This window comes from Orbicella faveolata, unplaced genomic scaffold (assembly GCF_042242905.1).
Source record: "Orbicella faveolata isolate gen_17 unplaced genomic scaffold, um_ofav_v1 contig_28, whole genome shotgun sequence".
Taxonomy (NCBI): domain Eukaryota; kingdom Metazoa; phylum Cnidaria; class Anthozoa; order Scleractinia; family Merulinidae; genus Orbicella; species Orbicella faveolata.
This window is the reverse complement of record NW_028301556.1, coordinates 201,778-211,975: the sequence shown is the minus strand read 5'-3', so window position 1 is coordinate 211,975 and position 10,198 is coordinate 201,778. Positions and strand designations below refer to the sequence as shown.

At 35.9% G+C, this 10,198-nt stretch overlaps 1 pseudogene; it reads left to right on the top strand.

The window, feature by feature from the left end:
• Window positions 1-7,870: 7,870 nt before the first annotated feature.
• LOC149106974 (uncharacterized) lies at window positions 7,871-9,135 on the top strand (annotated as a pseudogene).
• The last annotated feature ends 1,063 nt before the right edge of the window (window positions 9,136-10,198 follow it).

Below are 10,198 nucleotides of genomic sequence, written 5' to 3'. Positions count from 1 at the left end.
CTAATCGTTGTCACTTTATTTCTTGCGCGTAAGAAACACAAAATCCACTGGACTTTCGCTAATCGTTCTCACTTTATTTCTTGCGCGTAAGAAACACAAAATCCACTGGACTTTCGCTAATCGTTGTCACTTTATTTATTGCGCGTAAGAAACACATAATCCACTGGACTTTCGCTAATCGTTGTCACTTTATTTCTTGCGCGTAAGAAACACAAAATTCACTGGACTTTCGCTAATCGTTCCCACTTCATTTCTCTCCCGTAAGAAACACAAAATCCACTAGACTTTCCCTAATCGTTGTCACTCTATTTATTGCGCGTAAGAAACACATAATCCACTGGACTTTCCCTAATCGTTCTCACTTTATTTCTTGCGCGTAAGAAACACAAAATCCAGTGGACTTTCGCTAATCGTTCTCACTTTATTTCTTGCGCGTAAGAAACACAAAATCCACTGGACTTTCGCTAATCGTTGTCACTTTATTTCTTGCGCGTAAGAAACACAAAATCCACTGGACTTTCGCTAATCGTTCTCTCTTTATTTCTTGCGTGTAAGAAACACAAAATCCACTGCACTTTCGCTAATCGTTCTCACATTATTTCTTGCGCGTAAGAAACACAAAATCCACTGGACTTTCGCTAATCGTTCTCTTTTTATTTCTTGCGCGTAAGAAACACAAAATCCACTGGACTTTCGCTAATCGTTCCCACTTTATTTCTCTCCCGTAAGAAACACAAAATCCACTAGACTTTCCCTAATCGTTCTCACTTTATTTCTTGCGCGTAAGAAACACAAAATCCACTAGACTTTCCCTAATCGTTCTCACTTTATTTCTTGCGCGTAAGAAAAACAAAATCCACTGGACTTTCCCTAATCGTTCTCACTTTATTTCTTGCGCGTAAATAACAGAAAATCCACTGGACTTTAGCTAATCGTTCTCACTTTATTTCTTGCGCGTAAGAAACACCAAATCCACTGGACTTTCGCTAATCGTTCTCACTTTATATCTTGCGCGTAAGAAACACAAAATCCACTGGACTTTCCCTAATCGTTCTCACTTTATTTCTTGCGCGTAAGAAACACAAACTCCACTGGACTTTCGCTAATCGTTCGCACTGTATTTCTTGCGCGTAAGAAACACAAAATCCACTGGACTTTCGCTAATCGTTCTCACTTTATATCTTGCGCGTAAGAAACACAAAATCCACTGGACTTTCGCTAATCGTTGTTACTTTATTTCTTGCGCGTAAGAAACACCAAATCCACTGGACTTTCGCTAATCGTTGTCACTTTATTTCTTGCGCGTAAGAAACACAAAATCCAGTGGACTTTCGCTAATCGTTCTCTGTTTATTTCTTGCGCGTAAGAAACACAAAATCCACTGGACTTTCGCTAATCGTTCCCACTTCATTTCTCTCCCGTAAGAAACACAAAATCCACTAGACTTTCCCTAATCGTTGTCACTTTATTTATTGCGCCTAAGAAACACAAAATTCACTGGACTTTCCCTAATCGTTCTCACTTTATTTATTGCGCGTAAGAAACACAAAATCCACTGGACTTTCCCTAATCGTTCTCACTTTATTTCTTGCGCGTAAATAACAGAAAATCCACTGGACTTTAGCTAATCGATCTCACTTTATTTCTTGCGCGTAAGAAACACAAAATCCACTGGACTTTCCCTAATCGTTCTCACTTTATTTCTTGCGCGTAAGAAACACAAAATCCACTGGACTTTTGCTAATCGTTCTCACATTATTTCTTGCGCGTAAGAAACACCAAATCCACTGGACTTTAGCTAATCGTTCTCACTTTATTTCCTGCGCGTAACAAACACAAAATCCACTGGACTTTCCCTAATCGTTCTCACTTTATTTCTTGCCCGTAAGAAACACATAATCCACTGGACTTTCAATAATCGTTCTCACTTTCTTTCTTGCCCGTAAGGAAGAAAATCCACTGGACTTTCGCTAATCGTTCTCACTTTATTATCTTGCGCGGAAGAAACACAAAATCTACTGCACTTTCCCTAATGGTTCTCACTTTATTTCTTGCGCGTAAGAAACACCAAATCCACTGGACTTTTGCTAATCGTTCTCACTTTATTTCTTGCGGGTAAGAAACAAATCATCCACTAGACTTTACATAATCGTTCTCACTTTATTTCTTACGCGTAAGAAACACATTATCCACTACACTTTCCCTAATCGTTTTCACTTTATTTCTTACGCGTTAAAATCACATCATCCACTGGACTTTCCCTAATCGTTCTCGCTTTATCATTTCTTACGCGTAAGAAACACAAAATCCACTGGACTTTCCCTAATCGTTCTCAGTTTATTTCTTGCACGTAAGAAACACATCATCTACTGGACTTTCCTTAATCGTTCTCACTTTATTTCTTATCCGTAAGAAACACATCATCCACTGGACTCTCCCTAATCGTTCTCACTTTATTTCTTACGCCTAAGAAACACGTAATCCACTGGACTTTCCCTAATCATTCTCACTTTATTATTCCTTGCGGGTAAGAAATATATAATCCAGTGGACTTTGCCTAATCGTTGTCACTTTATTTCTTACGCGAAAGAAAGAAATCATCGCCTAGACTTTCCCTAATCGGTCTCACTTTATTATTTCTTACGCGTAAGAAGCACATAATCCACTAGACTTTCCATAATCTTTCTCACTTTATTTCTTAAGCGTAAGAAACGCATCATCTATTGGACTTTCCCTAATTGTTCTCACTTTATTTCTTACGCGTAAGAAACACATCATCCACTAGACTTTCCCTGATCGTTCTCACTTTATTTCTTGCGCGTAAGAAACACATAATCCACTGGACTTTCCCTAATCATTTTCAGTTTATTTCTTACGCGTAAGAAATACATTCACCCTATTATTTCTAAAACCTTAGAAACGCATCGTTCTTATTCATCATATCTCTTCTCAAACTCTACTTTATTCGTTTGATGCTTCATATTTAGTTTATGTGGGACTATATACACCAACAAATAATATTCTAAACAATACGGACAGAACCAACGTGTAACTTCCATATATATTACTTTAATAATCGGTTCAGTTTATTCCAAAATGATTCTTCTTTGTAAACAAAGTAGAACCTTTTATTCGAAAATTTACTTGATACAAATGAGTATACTTCATACTTGTTCATACAATATTGGCACATAATTTTATCCATTCTATTAATATGAGTCAATCATGGGACACAAGTCAATCAAGCCAAAGTGTAAGCCAATCGAGCCAATCGAGTCAATCAAGTCAATCAAGCCAAAGTCAAACCCACAGACTAACTCAATCAAGCCAATCAAGTCAGAGTTCAATTTGGGATTCTCAACCTTCGGGTGAAGAATGGTTGCCATCAGACTACGAAGAAACTGATTCAGACTAAAAACATATGGAGAGAAAACAAGATATATTATTGGTGATGGAATTGAGTGAAACAAATAAGTTTAATTGTGGAAATGTTATCCACGAAGAAATGATCAAAATGGACTACATCAATTGTCCATTTTGCGATGAAGAATTACAACAGCCAACAATTAAAATAGTGTCATGTTGTGAAAAACAAGACATGATAAATAACAAGGGTACAAATGTATGCCGCAATTGTGGTACAGTAAGTGGTTATGATACAGCCAGTGAGTACGTTGATTTTCATGAAAACAAGTACAAGATTGTCAAGAAATCGGTTTAACAAAGAAAATATCATTTAGACAATGTGTTAAACGATATCACTAGTAAAAATGGATGGCAATTATCAGTACACAATAAAAATAGAATACATGATATTTTCCGAAAAATAGACAGGATAATGCCACAAATTAATGGTGATCGTAAACGAATGATTAACATTAATTTTATTCTAAAAAAATTTTCGAATTTTTGGATTTACCGACTGATAATATACCAATAACGAGGTCCAAAAAACTTTGCTGATGTTGAATATTATTGGAGTAAAATAATTAATCTTATTCACTTGTGAACAATTTATTAAACTTATCCTCAAACTTGTCGTATAATGGACACATGTCTATTATGATAGTATTTGTACAAAGCTTTCAACTCTGATATCTCAGCTTCGGTTAAATTGTTATCGATATGATTGAAATTGAAAGCAGTCTTTGATGCTTTCATATATATGGTTTAGATATTATTTAATCCAATTCAAAATATGTCCCCAACCTTTTTTTTCTGCTGCTACCATAGCGTGAAAAGCATCTCCACCAATTGCATAAAGGTTTGTTGTGAACCCCATTCGATATGTATTTTTGAAGATGTAGGTTGAGGAAAAGAACGTGTTGTTGTTATTGTACCAGGCATTCCTGCAATTTCGGCATTTATATTTTCACCGTTTTTAACAACCCATATCATGAATTGTTTATTTTTGAAATTATTTGTTATATCGATAAATAGTTGTTCGTTACGATTGAATGTGATTGTAAGTCGGAAAGTTCTACCACCACTACCACTACTGTCTAAACGATTCAGTATTCTTACATAGAATATGTCTCTCTGAGTATTTACAAACGCGCCAAAATTCTCTGAAAAATTAGTATCATGTTTGATAACGAAAAACATGGAGAAATCTTTCTGGACGTCGATATTGACATTCATTTCGCCATAGAAACCACGGAAACGGTAAGTTAAATTGAAAACAGAAAATGGTATACTACTTGGTGAACCAGTCCGAGTAGTCACTTTCAAATCGTCCAACGCAGTCACACTAGGACCACTTCTTTTGATCTCTTCTGGATCTAACAAGTCTGCGTAAAATTCGAATAATCTTTTTAACACCTCGTCGTGCAATGCCACTCGGGATATTTGTTTTTCAGCAACGTATACTTTTGTTGTCAGTTCAGTGATGTTGTAGTTGAAAGGATCGATTTTGGTTTGCATTTCTCTTCTGAAAAATTTTACAAGATTATCTTCAAACTCATTCAACTGTTTGATATTCACAGTATCATTATTTTCGACACCGTCTTGGACATTTTTTATCTGATGTTTCATGTCAATATTTTCATTAAAGTTTGCCGTTTGAAATTCAACAGCAGTTTTGAATGTCAGTTTGCCATTTTCTAAATAATACAGCTCATCGAAGACATCTTAGCTCAGAGCGCTCTGTTTTCCCTCGATCCCATAAATAACCAAATGACCACGCCCCTGAGATGGACTGTTTGTAATACCCTGACATTTCAAGTCAACGTTGAATATGAACTCGCAGCGTGTTACACTACTTGTCCTCTTAGATTTAAGCGCTGCTTTTGACACCGTGGACCACGCGATTTTGCTAAAACGCTTGACCACTGATTTTGGTATAGGCGGGAAGGCTTTAGAGTGGTTCTCGTCGTATTTGTCGGGACGCAGCCGGCGTGTTTTGTTTGAGGGGGCTACATCTGGTAGCTTCGATCTGCGTTTTGGTGTCCCACAAGGCAGCTGTCTCGGCCCGCTTCTGTTTGTGGTTTACGCCTCCAAGCTCTTTCAGATAGTACAAGTCCACCTGCCGAATGCGCACTGCTTCGCTGACGACACGCAACTTTACTTGTATTTTAATCCTAACAGGCCTATGGATCAAGTGAAGGCATTGGAAGCTATGGAGCGATGCATTAGTGACTTACGTAAATGGATGTACCGGGACAAATTAAAGATCAACGATGATAAGACTGAATTTCTCGTTATCGGATCGAGACAACAGTTGCTGAAAATTAATCACAGTTCAGTCCGTGTTGGCATGATCGATATTAAGCCTGTTAAGGTAGTGCGTAATCTAGGAGCCTGGTTCGACTCGCATTTTTCTGTGAAGGTGTTTTATTAAAGCATCCTTCGGGGAGAATGAAAAAGTCATTTGGTGACAGATCCTTCACTGAGTGTGTCTGCGCCCACTCTGTGTAACGCTCTTCCTGTTAGCCTCCGCATGATCAAATGTATTTCCACGTTTAAGTCAAATCTTAAAACTTATCTTTTTAAATTAGCTTTTAATATTTCTTAAATATGTATATATAAATAAATGATGTAGTGTTTTTTTAATTATTTTTAAATTTTATTGTAGATTTTTAATACTTGTATGGTTTTAGGTTATTTATTGTTGTAATGCGCTTTTGATCAGCTGGTATGTTAAAAAGCGCACTATAAATGAATAAATTATTATTATTATTATTATTATTATTATTATTAACGTAATTGTATTCAGGTGGAGTTACATCGTACTTATGGAAGTGAATGATGAATCCACTATATTTCGAAAACAGCCTGATTGTTTGTTGACTGATATTCAGTTAGGAAGAAACAACTGACACTGTCACCTGATCCATAGCTGGTGGGAAGAATTCAATCACCAAAGTGAATTCACCCTCAGGAAGTAGATACATGTTGAATCCCAGTCGAGATGCATACCAGTTTTGTGCGTCTTTTCCAATTCTGAAACTGTAAGCTTTCTTACTAATATCATGAGGTGAATCAGAAAAGTCTTCGATACCACCAACAATAATGTTACTCTCACGTGTTGATTGATTAACATCATCCATAAGATATTGGAAAACACTTTTTTTGTTTGTTGAGTCGCTGATATGTGAGTCATTTATTTGTTTTTGTAAAACTATCAGTCAGCGTTATAATCATAGCCCCGTTGACTTGGTTTACGTACCTGATATTGGTGGCTGACAGCACGTTGTGGGAGTCAGTGGATAAGTTGATGATTTTGTTGTTACTCCTGTCTAAATCAGCAGCCATTTTATTTGAACCATCAAGTAAAAACGTTTCATTTTCGTTTGCTTTGGTTGTTAACTGTTGATAATTGACTGCATCATTGTTGTCGCTGCCAGGTGTAATGTTTATTATTTTGTTGTTCCCCATATCTAAATCCACATTCATGGAAGTTCCACCGTTAATATTCAATTTATGACCAGTCTGACAAAAAGATGATGACGATGATAAAAAAGATGGTGATGATGATCTTGATAAACATCCAATAATTTTAAAATTTCAGTACTCCACCTACAGAGTATTAATAAAATTGAAAACAGGCTACCAACTTGGTCTCACCCAATCAAATTTTCACGAGCTCGTTGGCTTTCTTAAAGATGCTGAAAATTATGGGTCACGAATGCCTGATTTAAGTCAAGATACAGAAATGCTAAACATACACTGTGATTTGGTTAATATCAGCCTTGTTAATGGAGGAGATACAGATATAATTTAATCTTTCTCAACCAGTATCCTCAAACCGTCATTTAGTTTCACTATGGAACCGCAAAGAGTCACATTTAATCCTGTGAATAAGAACACCATTTCGAGAATGAGAATATATATAACCGATGGCAAAAGACGACAGATAAATCTTAATGGCGCAGATACAGCTTTTAGCTTACTGTTGAAAAGAATTGTCGAATTTATTTATATGAAATCGTATGAATTCAAAAGATTTTACCATCCTCAAATGGGTAAATTTGTGTCAAAACACAAACGAAACGGTTTGATTGTTGACAATATATTCAAACCGATAAGAAGTATAGCATCATCTGTATTCCAAAATGTTGCCAAACCAATCGCGAAAAAAGCAATAAAATCTGGCCGGAGTAGAACACGCTGGTGAGCGTTTGGGTAAAAAAAGCAGCAGAGAAATCAGGTGATCTGATGATGAAACGACTAAGAGGTGTGAAACAAAAAACACCAACACTTCCAACGATAAAAGAAGAAAGTAGAGATATAATATTGAATCGTTTAATATCAGGAGAAGGTGTAAGGAAAAGGAAAGGAAAGGGACTACTGCTCGGAAAAACAGTCCATTCGACTCAATTCCAATACTTGGTCAAATATTATATAACACGAATTTTTATCTAAACTAATAGTATAATGGCTTTTAGATCAAGTGAAATGTTACAACGAAATGAGTTTGTAAGATACCAGTCAGATGATGCAATCAGAGCACCAGCTAATGGTGAACACCAAGATAAAAATGGATACAAATTTACAATCAATGACAGATCAGCGTTCAACGATTGGTATAATACTTATTTTAAAAATTCTGTTTCAAGTACCACAACTCGCTGATGGAACAGCTTATGGTGGAGGTGATAGAATTACGGTCATCAATGGCTCACACTCTTTCATCAATCATCTGATGATCAAATCTGCTGGTAAAATCGTATATGATACAGATAATCTCCACAAGGTCAGTTTTGTTAAGAATCTATTGGAGTATTCTGATGATTTCAGCAGATCAGTTGCAAAAAACGGTCTTTGGTATTTGGATACTAGCCATCAGATTGCTAATGCTAATCAGAATGCAGGAGTTGAAGCAAGACGAAGGTTAACAGTGGGAAATGCTGATGTCAATGTTATTATTCCTGTCAATAGATATTCATTCTTCGAAGTGTTAGAAGATAAGATGCTTATACCAATGCAATTACAATTCAATATAACACTTCAGAATGATGATGAGCTAATTCAAAAAGCAGATGCTGCCGATGATGGAAGAGTCGCCATTAATCGTTTTCTATTATGGGTGCCCAAATTAATTCCAAAAGATAGTCTATATGACAATTTTGTCAGCTCATTTTTGAAAGAAACTAAATGGTCCTATCTGAGATCGTCTATCAAATGTCCGCTCCAGCACAAGCAAGTGGTTTTGATCAGATTTCAGCAAGTGTGGATTATGTTAAACATATATTTGTATATCTCCAAAGAAATAAAACAAATGTCGTGGCAGAAAATCCTTACTTATTTGATACTTATAAATTGAATGCCGCTGATGCTAATAGTTATCTGACGACATGTACATTAGAATATGGAAGTGGAATATTTTATCCAGAAACTGAGTATGATACAGAAACTAAGGTGAGAATTTTTAACGATTTGTCTTATGCTGCAAGAAGAAATGATTTTAACACTGGTACACAACTGAATCTTGCAAATTTTAATGGTCTTTATGGTATGATATATTTTGATTTAACAAACCAAACAGAAAAAGTTACAAGGGATCCCAAACAGTTAATTTTCAGATACAAAATAAATGCTGCTCCAGCAGCTGCATTCAATGTTGACGCAATTGTCTTTTACGAAGAGATGCTGGTTGTGATTAACAAAATTGGTCATGAGTTAGTTATTGTGTAAATAAATAGAATAGGAAATATAGAAGTTAGTTAGTTATTCCTCAATACGAGGATGTTTTTCAAAATACATATTTTATATAATCTATATAATATATGACGCAATTATTTGAAATAAGGGTGAAATTATCACCAAATCAGAAAAAGAATCTTGCTAGTGCATTTCATAAGCGTGAAACCATTGTTCTCAGGCTTTCAAAAGATGCACTAACTGGAAATAACGTTTTGTACGTTGCACAAAATGTGCTGAAACGATTGCACAAGAATAAACAGCTGAATAAAGGATTGGACATCAAACTGGCTAAGACTAATATCAGAAACGAGGTTCGAGGTAGTCTGTTGACAAGCATATTAAGTTTAGGTCGTACTTTTGCACCTACCATAGCAAAGAAAACCTTGCATTATCTGCATTGGCCGGATTAGCTTCAGAAGGTGCTTTCCAAATTGTGAAGAAAATAACGGGAAGAGGCCAAACAGGTGGTGTTTTTATGATACCAAAAAATATTATTAGTGATCTTGTGAATACTTGTCACCATCTATTAACCAGAAAACAAGCTAGAGATTTGGCAAGAGTATTAGCAAGAGGTGATCCGAATGTTCTTCTGAAACTCTCCAATAAACAAATAGGTTCCGGACTAGAAATTTATAAGAAATCCAAAATTGCAAAAGAAAGCGATTGATTGGGGAATTAAGAAAGCAACTCCTGTTATTCAAAAAGTTGGATCTGAAGCAATTAATTAATTATCAACCAAAGTGAGACCAAATTACAAATATAAAACTGACAGAATGGATCTTGATGCTGACATGTACAAAGGAGGTGCAATTGATATCCAAAAAGCGATTGGCAAAATACCAAAACCAAAGGCTGGATGGACACCAGGAAAGTACAAATAAATGGGACCATATAATCCATTGAATAAGCAATTAGAATACAACCCATGCACCGGTGAGTTCTCAAATGGTACGTACAACCGTGTAATAAGGTGGATGAGATAGCTGCTGATCACGATATTTGTTATGATATGGGAAAAAAAACAAAGGTGATTGTGATTGGCAAATGGTTTCAT